Below are 13,989 nucleotides of genomic sequence, written 5' to 3'. Positions count from 1 at the left end.
CCTACTTTGGGCTGCAGAGAGTCACCTGTCCTATAGGACAGTGAAGAGTTTGGTAAATCAAATTCATCACTCTTCATTCATCTCTTTTGTTATTCCTTTTTCTTCTTCATTCAAGCTAAAGATAGCTTTTATTTCGAATCCAAATAGGAAGCCGGGAACATCAGATCGTTCTCGGGCTACACGACGGCGATGGGGTGCTACGAGAGGCTGTCGGCTGAGGAGCGAGCCATCATCGAGCGAGGGGCGTTCAGTGCTTTGGTGCAGGCTTGGAGGGATATCACGAGGAGGAAGTTTCGAGCTAACCTTAGCCCGGTTCGAGCTTTCTTGGACCGGTTTTGGGACACGACCTCCACATTTCACATGCCTTTTGGTGAGGTGGGGGTCACTTTGGAGGACTACGGCATGATTTCTGGTTTGCCGTGTGGGACTGAGGTGGTGGCGTGTCCGGAGACAGCCATGAAGGTAGACTCGATTGAGGCTAGGAGATTGATCGGCTGGAACTTGATGCTGAAGGGTGCTGTGGTGCCTGGATTGGTGCCTAGTTCTTACGTCCAGGACTATTTTGCAGGGAAGACCCCAGCGTCGGTGGTGATCGAGGGGAGGGAGACGGCTTCTACTCCCTGTACTGCAGAGCAGAGAGTCCGTTTGTGGCTCTGGTGGTTCCTGTCTTCGATCTACCTCAGAGACAAGGGAGAGAGGCTATCGGTAAAGCTCCTTCCCTTTCTTTCTGACCTGAGCGACCTAGGCCGTTGGGACTGGGTAACTGCGGGTTTTGCGGTCCTTCTTCGCTTAATGAGGGCCATGGTTCGTCCGGAGTTGATGAAGAAGGGGACTTCTCCTGGTGCTGTTGGCCGTGGACTGTTGTTGGAGGTATGAACCCTCATTTCATTTCATAAAAGATCATTTCCTTTTCTTATCGAATCATGAAAGATCGTTATTGACTATCTTGTTTTACAGGCGTGGGTGTACTCCTACTTTCCGGGCCTCGCGCCCAAGAGGACGGAGCCGGTGGAGAGGGCTTATCCCGTTGTGAGCGATTGGGTGATGTGCCGTACGAGGTGCCGACGTTCCTTCTATGACGTCTGTCGACGGGAGGTGAACGCTCTTCATTTGGACGGCGTGAGTACTTCACCTTGCGTTGTTTGTCTTCCTTCTTTACTTTTAGAACTGATCATAAGAATGACCCTTCGTTTGCTTTTCTAGTGGGTGCCTAGGCCTTGGGAGGACTACGCTCGCGCTCCTCCCTTTTTAGCTGAGGTCCTTCGACCTAGGAGCTCGATTCGGTTGCTGCTGAGGAAGTCGATGGGTCCAGTGTCGTACTTGGGCGAGCGTTTAGCTCGTCAGTGCTCTCGGGATGTCTTGACGGTTCCCATCGATCCTCCTCGGACGATGTCTAGGGAGCCTTCTGAGGCTGAGAGGGAGGCTGACCTGGCTGGCGTTGGTGGTGACGCCCTCCTTCTTCCAGGCGAGGACTACTCGGCGTTCCTCTACGGGAGGCTGGCGTACTGGCCGGTCGTGGTAAGTTTTTTACTCTTATTTTCGATCAATTTGAGAACACGATGAATGATCATCGGTTAATGGAAATCAATTGGCTTTGCAGGAGGTCGAGGCGGCGGGCATCGAGCCCCCAGAGTACCCCCAGTCCCTCGAGTACACCGACGCGACGGGGATGACGACGATCTCCGAGATGCGCGACTTTAACGCGGCGGTGAGAGATGCTGGCTTGGACGAGTGGCAGCATCTGATTCGAAAGGTGAGTATCCTAACTTGTATAATTTTGTGTAAAAACACATATGCTTGAGTTTGTCCAATCGTTTAAGAATCTCTTTCTTTGAAATGCAAGTCACGCCATCCCGGTTTGTGGCTTTATGGAGGGTAGCCAACCGGCTGCGGGCTACCGCCATCGAGGCACTTGTTGGCGGCCGAGGACGTCAGGTATGAACCTTCCGTTTACTTCATTTTCGAATTTATTAACTTTCCTTATGTTTGAAATGATTGACATGAGTCAATTCCTGTTGCTTGCAGAGGGAGCGTGAGCTGGAGCGAGAGCTTGCTCAGTCCCGAGAGGAGACAGCTCGCTTGCTGAGGGAGCTCGAGATTTGTGACGCTGAGGTTGCTGCTCTCGAGGCGAGAGTTCCTAAGCTAGACGACGACCAGTAGTAGTTTGCTTGTTGTTTTTTGTTTTCGGCTGTATTTTGTACATCTTGTACATTTTTAGGACCTGCATTTTGGACATTCAGACTTTGTTTTGGGGCTCGAGCGACCAGTTTGGTGTACATATCCCCTTTTGATTGTATATATGATGACCTGAGTGCCTTTGCTGCTGGGTTGCTTTGTTTGTACCTGCAGGTTAGCTTTGAACAGGTTTGATAGATGACGGTTTACGCCGTCATGATGCCGAAATTTACACAGAAATCACATAGAACATATATTTATGCACATGGCCTAAATTAGCGCAAAACGACTCGGAAATGCAAAAAAAAAAATGCAAAAAAATTGCCGGAAATGACAGGACGGTAGGGAGGGCTACCCCCTAAAAAAGAAAAAAAAATAGAAACATATAAGTCTGGAATATAATGTGGAGGGAGAGCGAAATGATTCCCCAAAAAAAGAAAAGTAAAAAAGAAATGTATAAGTTTGAAAATGAATAAATTAAATTGGTGAAATGATTCCCCAAAAGAAAATAAAATAAAATAAAAAAGAAATGGATAAGCGTGCGAAAATGTCGAGAATGTCGATATCGCCTCGAAATTCGTGCCCGTGGAATTAGGAAACACGAAACATGGCAATTTGACGGATTTACCAAAATAATAACCCGTATGAATAGGAAATTATTATTTGAGGAATTAGGAAAGATCCAACGCGGAAAATCACATAAAGAAGGCTGAGGAAGAGGCGCAGCAAGAGCTGCATCCCTTGGAAGAGGCGCAGCAGGTGCTGCGCCTATTCCCTAGTGCATCCGTCCTGGCGGATTTTAGGAAACAGCTTTTAGTATAAATAGAGACGTCGAGGGGAGGTTTTATTCACATAATTCTTCTGTTTTTCCTTCGTCTTATTACATAAAGCTCTCAAAATAAGTTTACACCATGAATACTCTCGAAATTCGTCTAAAAGAATGGACAAATGAGTTCTCCAATGTGGAGAAACACGACATGGGTGCTTATAATTTTGGATCACTTTTGAGCTTGAAGTTGATCAAGGTGGTCAAACCGTTCCTAGATGCTTGTCTTGATTATTGGGACCCGAATTATCACATATTTTCCTTCCCTAGAGGCGACATTTGCCCATTTCCCGAAGAAATTGCTGCGATTGGTGGTTGGGACCCGGAACATTTGTCTGTTATACCCTCTACTTCTCAAGGGTATAAGAACAAGTGTAGAGATTTGCTTGGGTTGGCAAGAGCTGATGTTGACCGTCTTGTGACCTCTAAAGGAGTGTGAATGTTGGACTTCATCGATCGATTCATCAATAGGGCAGATCCCACCATCTCTTATGTTGTCAGGCGAAGGGCGTTTGGGTTTTGCCTACTACATGTATATGTCCTCCAAGGGAATGTTGATGACGATTTGAGAGGCGACCCTCGTTTCTTGATCTTCATTGAGCAAATGGAGCTGCGCAGAAGCCCAACTTTCCTGTGCTTAGGAGAGATCATGTTGGGGTTAGATAACAGGAAAGCCAACCGCGACTTTCCTTATCTGGGAAGTCCCATTATTTTGCAGGTAAAAGAATTTTTTCTTTCTTTTTTTTTTTTCTTTCTTTTTTTTCTTTTTTTTTCTCGTTTTTTTTTTTTAAAAATTCCTGCTTTTGGTAAGTTTGGCTTATGGAGCGTCTTCGATTGATCGAGCCCCCAGCTAATGTTCCTTCTTATCATGCTCGCTCAATTGCAATGAGGACTAGGCTCTAAATGGTGGACTTGACTCGAGTCTACAATTATTGGGAAAACAAATTGAAGAGTGAAGATGGCCCCTTGATCAGATGGATCGTACCATGGTGGCTTCTTAAATCTGTCACTGGAGTATCATCCTTGGATCCTACCCGGTCCGTGCGCATCCCTGGCTTAGAGTTTATGATATGCATTTTTCTAGAGAGGTTGATGAAGCAGGTTGGATTGAAGCAGACGATTTCGAAGCTTGACACTGTCCCGCAGACTGCCATGGTGCTTACTAGTGAGAGTCGAAGAGAATGGGCCATCAAGTGGGCTCTAAGAAATATTTGGTTCTTGAATTCTTCTGTTAGTGCTCTATGGGTGTCGGATTCCTATCTGCGGTGGAGGAAAGCTACTACTCTGGAGGAGCGCGAGAGACTGAGGAAACGCGAACCTGTTGACTACAAGGTTCGTGAGGTAGAAAAGGAGAAAGAGAAGCATCTGACCGAGGGAGAGGAAGAAGCCGGGTTTCGAGTTGTTCATCCTTCAAAGAAACCAAAGACTTCTCCTGCCGTCGAGATGGTGGTTGACAAGAATGGCAAGGCTAGACCACGAGAGAGACCATTGGTGATTAGGTCGGAAGTGGCGCAAGAGCGTCCGGCTCGAGGTCGGGACAAGAAATATGATAGAAATGACAAAGGCAAAGGGAAAATGGAAGAATAGCTTGAGTCTTTATTATTATTCTTTATTATTATTATTATCATTTTATTATTTTTTATATTATGTGGCATATTATTATTAAAGAAATGAAATAAAAGAGGTTGATTGGTTATGAAACCGTTATGATTTTCTATTATTATTCTTGTCGAATTCCAAATGCATTTGCAAATGTCCTTCTATTTACATTTAAATTGATTAATAGGTTGTATCCTCTGAAGGATTGCCTACGTATTCATTTAAAAAAAAAATCAAACCCTTGCGCGTAGTTCGAGTAAATGTAAAAGAATAATTGTTCTAATCAAGAGCTTGTGGCGAACTAGAAAATAAGCATGAGCTTTCACTTACTCCTAAAATGCATTTCAGTTTATTTGATGACATGAGGATGAAAACTTGTCAAAATGCAAGAGCAAGATGACATTAGCTTATTTCAGCTTGGCCAGGGGCCGTTTATTTCGTGCCACAAGAGCGACACGTGAGGTTACGCGAGGCGCGTTTTTTGCTCCTATTCTAGGCATAGTAACGTTTCAGTTGGTCGAGGTTTGTCGGGTTGGCGAATTCGTTCCCATCTAGGTTTGTGATACTAACCGCACCCCCTAGAAGTATGGACTTGACTAGAAATGGTCCGGCCCAATTGGGTTTGAATTTTCCTCGTGGATCGACAGGTAAAAGAGCTCTAATTAATTTGAGGACCTAGTCTCCTTCTTTTATATTCCTTAGCTTAACCCTTTTGTTGAAGGCTCGTTTGATACGTGCCTGATATGTTTGCACATTATGTAATGCACGTAACCTTCGTTCATTCAGGAGGATGAGTTCTTCATATCTATCCCTCTTCCAATCAGCTTCTGGGATTTGGCTTTCGAGTAAAACACGCAAGGATGGTATTTCTAGCTAGACTGGTTGTACGGCTTCCATGCCGTAGGTCAAATAGAAAGGGGTGGCCCCAGTGGGCGTCCTAGCAGATGTACGGTATCCCCATAAAGCAAAGGGTATCTTGCTTGGCCAATCTCTATAGTTTTCAATCATTTTCTTGAGAATCGTGACAACATTTTTGTTTGCCGCCTCTACCGCGCCATTAGTTTGTAGTCTATAAGACGAGGAGTGGTGATGTTTAATTTTTTACTTGGCTATAAATTGCTCAGTCTCAGCTTGGAAATGTGATCCATTGTCACTGATGATCTCATGTGGGCAACCATATCGACAGATGATATTGGTTTGTATGAACTTTGCCACGTTCTTGGCTGTAAGACTGGTGTAAGAAGCCGCTTCCACCCATTTGGTGAAATAATCGATTGCTACTAGGATGAAACAGTGACCTCCTGTTCCGGCTGGGGCGATCTTGCCGATGATGTCAATTCCCCAAGCAGAAAATGGCCAAGGAGACGTCATGGTGTAGAGCAATGAGAGAGGGACATGTTGCACATTCCCGAAGATTTGGCAATTATGGCAATGCCTTACATATTTGTTGCAATCGGATTCCATTGTGGTCCAATAATACCCCAAACATGTGATTTTATTTGCCATCATAGGTCCACTCATGTGGGGGTCACATTCTCCGTCATGGACTTCTTCCATCACTTTTCGTGCCTGTGAATGATCAAGACAGCGTAGTATTACACCAAGAGGTGTTCTTTTGTACAATTCTCCTTGCATGAGAACGTATTGGGCAGCTAGTAAGCGTATAGCACGTTGTCCCCTTTTGTCCATATCTAGTGGATAGGTGCCGTTGAGTTTGAAGTTTAGGATTTCTTGGAACCAAGGTTCCTCTGTGATTTCCTCTTCATCGGTGATTTGGTGCACATAAGTTGGCTCTGACCGTCGTTCGATGCATAAAGGCATTTCTGCCATGCTATCCGGCATATTAATCAAAGATGCAAGTTTTGCAAGAACATCTTCAAATTGATTCTCCTCTCGATGTAGGTGTAGGTAGGTTACTTGATCGAAGAATTGGGCTACTTGGTCTATTCTGGCTTGATAAGGTGCTAAGCTTTCGCTTCGGATTTCCCAAGATCCCGTAATTTGGTTGATGATCAAAGATGAATCCCCATGCACTCGAAGATTCTTGATGCCTAAGCCCACTACTGCTTGCAATCCAATGAGGTAAGCCTCATATTCTGCAGCATTATTTGTCACCTCGAGGTCGAGTTTGACAGAGATTGGTGTGTGCTCGCCTTCAGGAGAAATGAGCAACACTCATATTCCAAATCCTCTTAGGTTCGATGCCCCATCAAAATAAAGGTCCCAGGAGTCTACATCGGTTTGGAGTATATCCTCATCCGGAAACGACCAGGTGTCTATCGCTTGTGTATCGTTAATGGGATTTTCTGCGAAGAAACGGCGCGTCCCTTTATAACTTTCAAAGGAATATACTTGAGATTGAACTCTGAGAGCATCAAAGTCCATCTTGCTAAGCGTCCATTGAGAACGGGTTTCTCGAAGAGGTATTTGACAGGATCCATTTTGGAGTATATTTTGACGGAGTAACTAAGCATGTAATAGCTAAGTTTCTTCGTTGCCCACACAAGGGCGAGGCATGTCTTCTCGAGTGATGTGTATTTGCACTCATACTCCAAGAACTTCTTACTAAGGTAGTAGATAGCTTTTTCTTCCTTTCCTACGATTTGAGCTAGCATGGCGCCCATAGCCGTTTCAGTTACGGTGAGATATAAACCAAGAGCTTAATCTCGTTGAGGTGGCATGAGCACTGGTGGTTTGGCTAATATCTCCTTGATTCGATCGAAAGCCTTCTGACAGTCATCATCCCACATGGTGTGATCTGTTTTCTTTAACTTCTTGAAGATAGGTTCACAGATCATGGTGAGTTTCGATATGAATCGACTTATGTATTGCACCTTGCCTAGAAATCCTCTAACTTCTTTTTCCGTTTGAGGTTGCGGCATTTCGATTAGAGCTTTAATCTTAGAAGGGTCTATTTCTATTCCTCATTGGCTAACAACGTATCCCAGGAGTTTACCAGATGTTACTCCGAATGCGCATTTCTGAGGATTGAGCCTCATGTTGTACTTCCGTAGCCTTGACAAGAATTTGCGAAGGTTCGTAATGTGCCCCTCTCTATCCTTGGACTTGACAATCATGTCATCTACGTATACCTCAACTTCTTTATGCATCATGTCATTTAAGAGCGTAGTTGTGGTGCGTTGGTATGTAGCTCCGGTGTTGATTAATCCAAATGGCATAACTGTGTAGCAATAGGTTCCCCATTGAGTGACGAAGGCGGTCTTATGCATGTCCTCTATGGCCATATTGATATAGTTATATCCTATGTATCCATCCATGAAGGATAGTAACGCGTGATCTGCAGTATTATCCACCAATATATCGATGTGTGGTAGAGGAAAGTCATCTTTGGGACTCGCTTTGTTTAAGTCTCTAAAATCAACACAAACACGGATTCTCCCATCCTTTTTGGGTACGGGTACTATGTTAGCTAACCAGTCTGAGTACTCGGAAACTTTGATGAACCCGGCTTTGAATAGTTTATCGACTTCTTCTTTGATCTAAAGAGCCCATTCTGTCCTCATTCGACGAAGCTTCTATTTCACGGGTTTGAAACCTGGTTTGATTGGGATTCTATGCTCTGCGATTTCCCTGTCGATCCCTGGCATGTCTTTGTAAGACCAAGCAAAGATGTCTTTGAATTCATGAAGGAGGTCTATGAAACTAGCCCTTTCGGTAGGGCTCAAGGTTGTCCCTATCCTAAGTTCTTGGGATTCTAGTTCAGTTCCTACGTTAATGGGTTCGGTGTTCTCTATTACTGGTCCCTCTTCCCCCTCTTGTAGTATTTCTTTGGCTATGTAGGGAGGTATTTCAATTGAGTTTGGGTTTGGGTCATCCTCAGTATCATCGTAAACAGAATTGCATTCAAGATAACACGAAGAGTAAGCAGAACATGATTTATTCATATTAAAATTTGAGAAAAGTTGGAACAAAGAAGCCATCTGATCTGTAGTCAGTGGTGGTAAAGGAACAGCCTGTTGGGACATTTACCGAACTACTGTTACTACTTGATACTAAGCTAGGAGAAACGAGGGGAGTGGGAATGCTGACAGGAGAAGACTCTCTAGGAACTTCTCTAGACTCCGACTCTGACTCCGACTCTGACTCTTACTCAAATTCATCGTCTTCTGGTTCTCCTTTAAACATCTCTCCTTCTCCAGTGGTGAGCTTGAAGAGTATTCCTTGATTGTTTGTCCACTTGATCGACTTTCTCCATCCTTTCTGCTGATTGGTGTTGGTTTTTGCGATTAACGCGGTAGGGTTGAAGTGATCATCTTGAAGTATCATGGTAATGATCTCATGCTGCGCGGCTCTAACAAATCGATCTTCTCCAAATAGTAGACTAACAACTTGTTTGTCTAAGCAAGGTGCTTGACGAGTCTTGACGGTAGGAACGGTTTCTGGAGGAATGAAGTAGCAATCGTGATAGATCTCGATTTCGGCTAGCTTCCTTTCGAGATAGTGCCAAGGTTCGGGAAATCCATGAAAGATATATTGACTTCCTTCCCTAACGAAGTATGCATTTAGGGTAGGGAGGTAGGGTCGCATTTGGATTCCCACATTCTTACGGTTTTGAACTTGAGCGGGCATCTCGAGAACTTCCTCTTTAGTGGGTTTGTATCCTAGTCCAAGGGGTATTCTTTGTGAGTTGCCTTCCTTGTAGGGTGCAAAACTGTTCCTTCGGATAGGATTCAAAGGCATTCCCAGGAAATATCCCTGGGTTTTGAGTATGTGGTTGACCACTAAGTTAGAGTAGGGATTGAAGTATAAGGGTGCCAACTCACTTTCTATGACATTTATGATATGGAAGCCCCCAAGTTCATGTACTGGATCCGCAAGGACTTGATTGCTTGACTTCTTTTCGATTATTGCCTTCATGGGCGACGAAGTGATCGTCACCACTTTACCATTTAGTGGGATTTTGATTTTCTGGTGGAGGGTGGATGTTACTGCTTTGGAAGCGTGAATCCAGGGTCTTCCCAGAAGTATGGTGAAGGATGCCTCAATGTCCACTATTTGGAAGTTAACCTTTCGCTCAATTGGCCCTGTGTCTATGGTTAGGTTAACAAGTCCTACTACCTTTCGTCGTGTACCATCATATGCGCGAACACCTTGGTTGGTAGGGGTCCAATCCGACTCTTTCATGCCCAGTTTGTATGCCGTTTTCAAGGGTATGACATTGACTGCGGAGCCATCATCTACCAAAGTCATTGGCACATTCTTCTTTAGGCAAATGACAGTGATATAAAGAGCCAAATTATGACTAGCGCTAAAGGGTGGCAAATCTTCATCCGAGAAAGTAATAGGATTACTTAGCTTTGGTGATTCTTGGAAGACCAAGTTGACCACGTCGTCAGGTGTGGAGTTATGTGCCACATTTAGTTTGGCCAAGGCTTGCAGTAAAGCTTGGCGATGTGGGAATGAGCTTGCCACTAGTTGCCAGACTGAAAGATCAGCCTTTGTTTTTTGTAGTTGCTTTAGGAAATGGTAAGTAGAGCTATCTTCATTATCATTTGGTGTGACCACATTGGTTGGACCGTTCGCTATGGGACTATTTTGAGAAATGTTTTGGTATGGGCGTCCCGAACGAGTAAGGTGGTCTAGATCTTGATCTTCACAATTTTGGACTATTTCCTCATTGACTTTGGCTAAGTAGTGCTCGATGAGGTACTCATCTTCATCCTCATCGGCCCATATTCCATTGATGGAAGCAAGTTCCCTCATTCTTATGATTTCGGCCTCCAATTGGATAATTTGATCGACTAGTTCATCAACCATGGCTACTACTTCTTGCATTGTAGTGTTTTGAGGGAAGACTAGTGGTACACATTCTTTAAGTGTGGCGTTGGGATCACGTAGGGTTGCCACTGCACTTTCTAGTTCCATGACTTGCCTATTCACACTCTTTGCCCATGCAATGAAATCAGTGATGGTTGGGGAAATGGTAGAGTAGTTCCCTTCATTCTCTATTGCATGAATTTTATCTTCGACTGGAGAAATGAGGTGTGAACAATCTATGATATATTCTTCACTTGTAATCACTAGAATTCCAAGAGGATTCTGAGTGTTGTTAGGCTTACCTCCAGGCGGTGTTGGTAGGCGACCGTCTTTAATCATGTCTTGAAGTACATTTTTCAGTTTGTAACATTTCTCTGTATCATGTCCCTTACCTCAATGGTATTTGCAGTACGAATTCTCATCCCAGAACTTGGATTTCTTTTCTGGTTCGGGTGTAGGGCCTATTGGTTGAAGTTTACCCAGTTTCATCAAACGTTTTAGAGCATTGGCATACGTGTCCCCAAGATTTGTGAATTTCCTTGGTGGGGTACTCTTCTTAGACGGCTCGAGAAGGTTAACTTCATCGATTTTGCTAGTAGAGCCGTAAGAACGACTTGTTGAGCCTTGATATCCACGACCTACCGTTTAGGACAAGAGCCCTTTACGGATGTCATCTTCGATCCTTGTTCCTAGTACGGTTAAGTCTTTGAAAGTCTTAATGTTCTGGTACCTCAAATGATTTGCATAGATGGGCTTTAGGTTGTCCACGAATTTCTCTATGAGGGTGGCTTCATCTGAACATTCAACAAGTTGAGTACTAGTCTTCCTCCACCTACTTAGAAAGTCGGTGAAACCTTCTTTGTCATTTTGGGTAAGAACCTCTAAAGTGCGCAAGTTGACTTGGATTTCAGCATTATCCGCGTATTATTTGGCAAACTCAATTACGGTATCATCCCAGGTAGCGATCTTCTTATGCTCTAGAAAATAGAACCATTGTTTTGGGATGGTGTCAAGAGATGAAGGAAAGATCCTTAAGAATATCTTGGGTTTAATGCCTTTGATAGACATGTAGTCCTTAAAAGCACGGATATGGTTCAAAGGGTTTTCATGCCTCTAGAATTTAGGGATATCCGTCATGTTGAAGTTGGTTGGCAACTTGGAACTCACGGCTTCATATTTGCGATTGTTTTCCCTATAAATGTCATCCCCTTTGAGATACATCAATTGTTCCTCCAAGTATTGGAGTCGTTTCATAGATGTTGTCATACCTATGGGAGGCTTTTCGTCCCTGAAGTTATTCACGAATTCATCAGACACTTCACTTTCCCGAGGAGGCATCCTCGTTTCCACGACATATATTCGGCCTTTGATTGTGTCAAGGCAATCATACACTTGGTCTTGAGTGACTTGGAGACGAGCAAGCGCGGCTAGGATTTGATCATTACCATTCTGGAGTTGGTTGAAATGCACGTCGCTTGTTTCAGGCATCTTGGAAATTGAATAAGAGATCGACGACGAATCAAAACACGATCGACCATTCTAGCACACTTACTCGAAAAGAAATGTTTTGACTTGTGAAGTGGGAGTGTGCCACTTGTGTCAAGTGAGTCTTGAGGAAATGACAAAGTTTGAAAATGTTGGTCCTAGTCAACTTTAGTGTAGTTGTAGGAGTGGACTCGAAGTGAGGTTTTGAAATGGGTTTTGAGGCCCGAACTTTGACTCGACAATTGGACAGAGTTTCGACTGGTTTTGCGCTAATATTAGGCCTAAGTTTCGAAAACTTACATTTTAAAAGGATTTTGATTTTACAAAAATCGTCATGGTTTTGTTTAGAAATGGTGATCACATACGGTACAAACATTATACAAACATTATAATGGGATGCTGAGTGCATTTAAAAGGGTTTTGGTTTAAAGGGTGGGTTGCCATACCGAACAACCAAAGCCGAGGTCTGTGGAGAGGCTCGTACCAAACAAGAGTAAGGCCGATTCGTAGTCCATTTCCTCGAATAGTGAAAGCCCTTGATACAAACAAGAGTAAGTACCATGGTATGGATGACGTCAATCGCTATCCATCCTTAGGCCCAAATAAGAATTAGGACCATTTAGACAGGACGATTGGTCGAATTGGTTGGGTTGGGCCTAGGAAGGCCGAATAAACGATCTAGGAAGACCGAGTTATGAAAACCGACAATTGTCTTGTACAAACTATTCCCTAACCTTGTTCAAGTTTCATCCTTTTGGCTACACGTAAGTGTATTATCCCCAGCGGAGTCGCCAAACTGTGGACGCGGGCCCACGGGGGCGCTTGGGAACAAGCGTTTGCATTTGTGGAGTCACCACCAATTTATTGTGGTAAATTGGAAACCGTTCCAATACTTCGCGTCATGTCAAGACAAAAAGTAGTGACATGAACACCAAGAACTGGTTACCCTTAGCATTCTATGTCTTGAATGACTCTCGTGGATACCAATGAACACGGATGTTCACACAGATCTGGAGTAAGGGGTGAGGGTACATATTAGGAAGCTCTTTTGATCGAACACCTAATCCCGCCCGCCTCGATAGCGGCCTCTACTAATGATTAAGGAAACTATCTATACTCGATATATTGTCGATTATATGCATGCAATGCAACATCCATTGTTTTAACCCTAGCATGTGAGAATTAATACTAAGTCAGTTAACACGTAATTTAACATACAATTAATGTCGAGGTAGAAATTTAGGTTAATTGCATGTGAGAGCATACAAGCAATGCAATAATAAATACAATAATGAAAATTACAAAAATTACATCGGATTTAACGATTTATGTCGAAAATACATTTAAAACGGATGGTTTTTAGAAAAGAAAAAATAAATGAATAAACGAACAGAAATATGGATGATATTACGATTAATAGTTAATTAAATACGTAATTAATAAACTAAGTCAAGGCAGAAACGGGAGTTCAGGGACAGAAATCAACCGGAACAGGCACAGCAGAGCTGCGTCCCTTGGAAGAGGCGTAGCAGTCGCTGCGTCTGCTCCTGGGTTGAGTTCTGGCTGTGAAGCCGGAACCGCAACTAGTTAATGTTCATTGGTGAATTTAATGCTTGATTAACGGATAATTGACTCGGATGAAAGTTATTAACATATTTTTTACATGTGAACGAAGTCATGAAAACGATAAAACATGGATAAAACTAATTAGGACGAATTATTTACAAGATGAGAATAATTAAAGAATTAAACAAACCATCGCAATTACAAGATGAGACTAATTAAAGAACTACGATCGGTTTGATTTCACTTCACGTGAATACGTAGGCAGTCCTCAAGGACCCAACCATCGCAATTATCAACCAACCTCAATTATCCCAACCATCAACTTTCAACCTCAATTATCAACCACCAACCATAAATTTTCAACCTCAATTATCGACACCCATTTTACAACCATCCCCACCTTTAACTTTCGACCTCAATTATCAACCACCTCAACTATCAACTTTCAATTTCAACCTTCCAACCATAATTTCCATTTATACCTCTTTACTGGGGGCTCCTTTTTGTCGCCCAGTCTCCTTTTTACCAAATTCCAGAGTCATCTTCTCATCCTGGGGGCT

The sequence above is a fragment of the Silene latifolia genome, chromosome 7 (genome assembly GCF_048544455.1).
Source record: "Silene latifolia isolate original U9 population chromosome 7, ASM4854445v1, whole genome shotgun sequence".
Classification (NCBI taxonomy): Eukaryota; Viridiplantae; Streptophyta; class Magnoliopsida; order Caryophyllales; family Caryophyllaceae; genus Silene; species Silene latifolia.
This window is presented reverse-complemented; position numbering follows the sequence as displayed.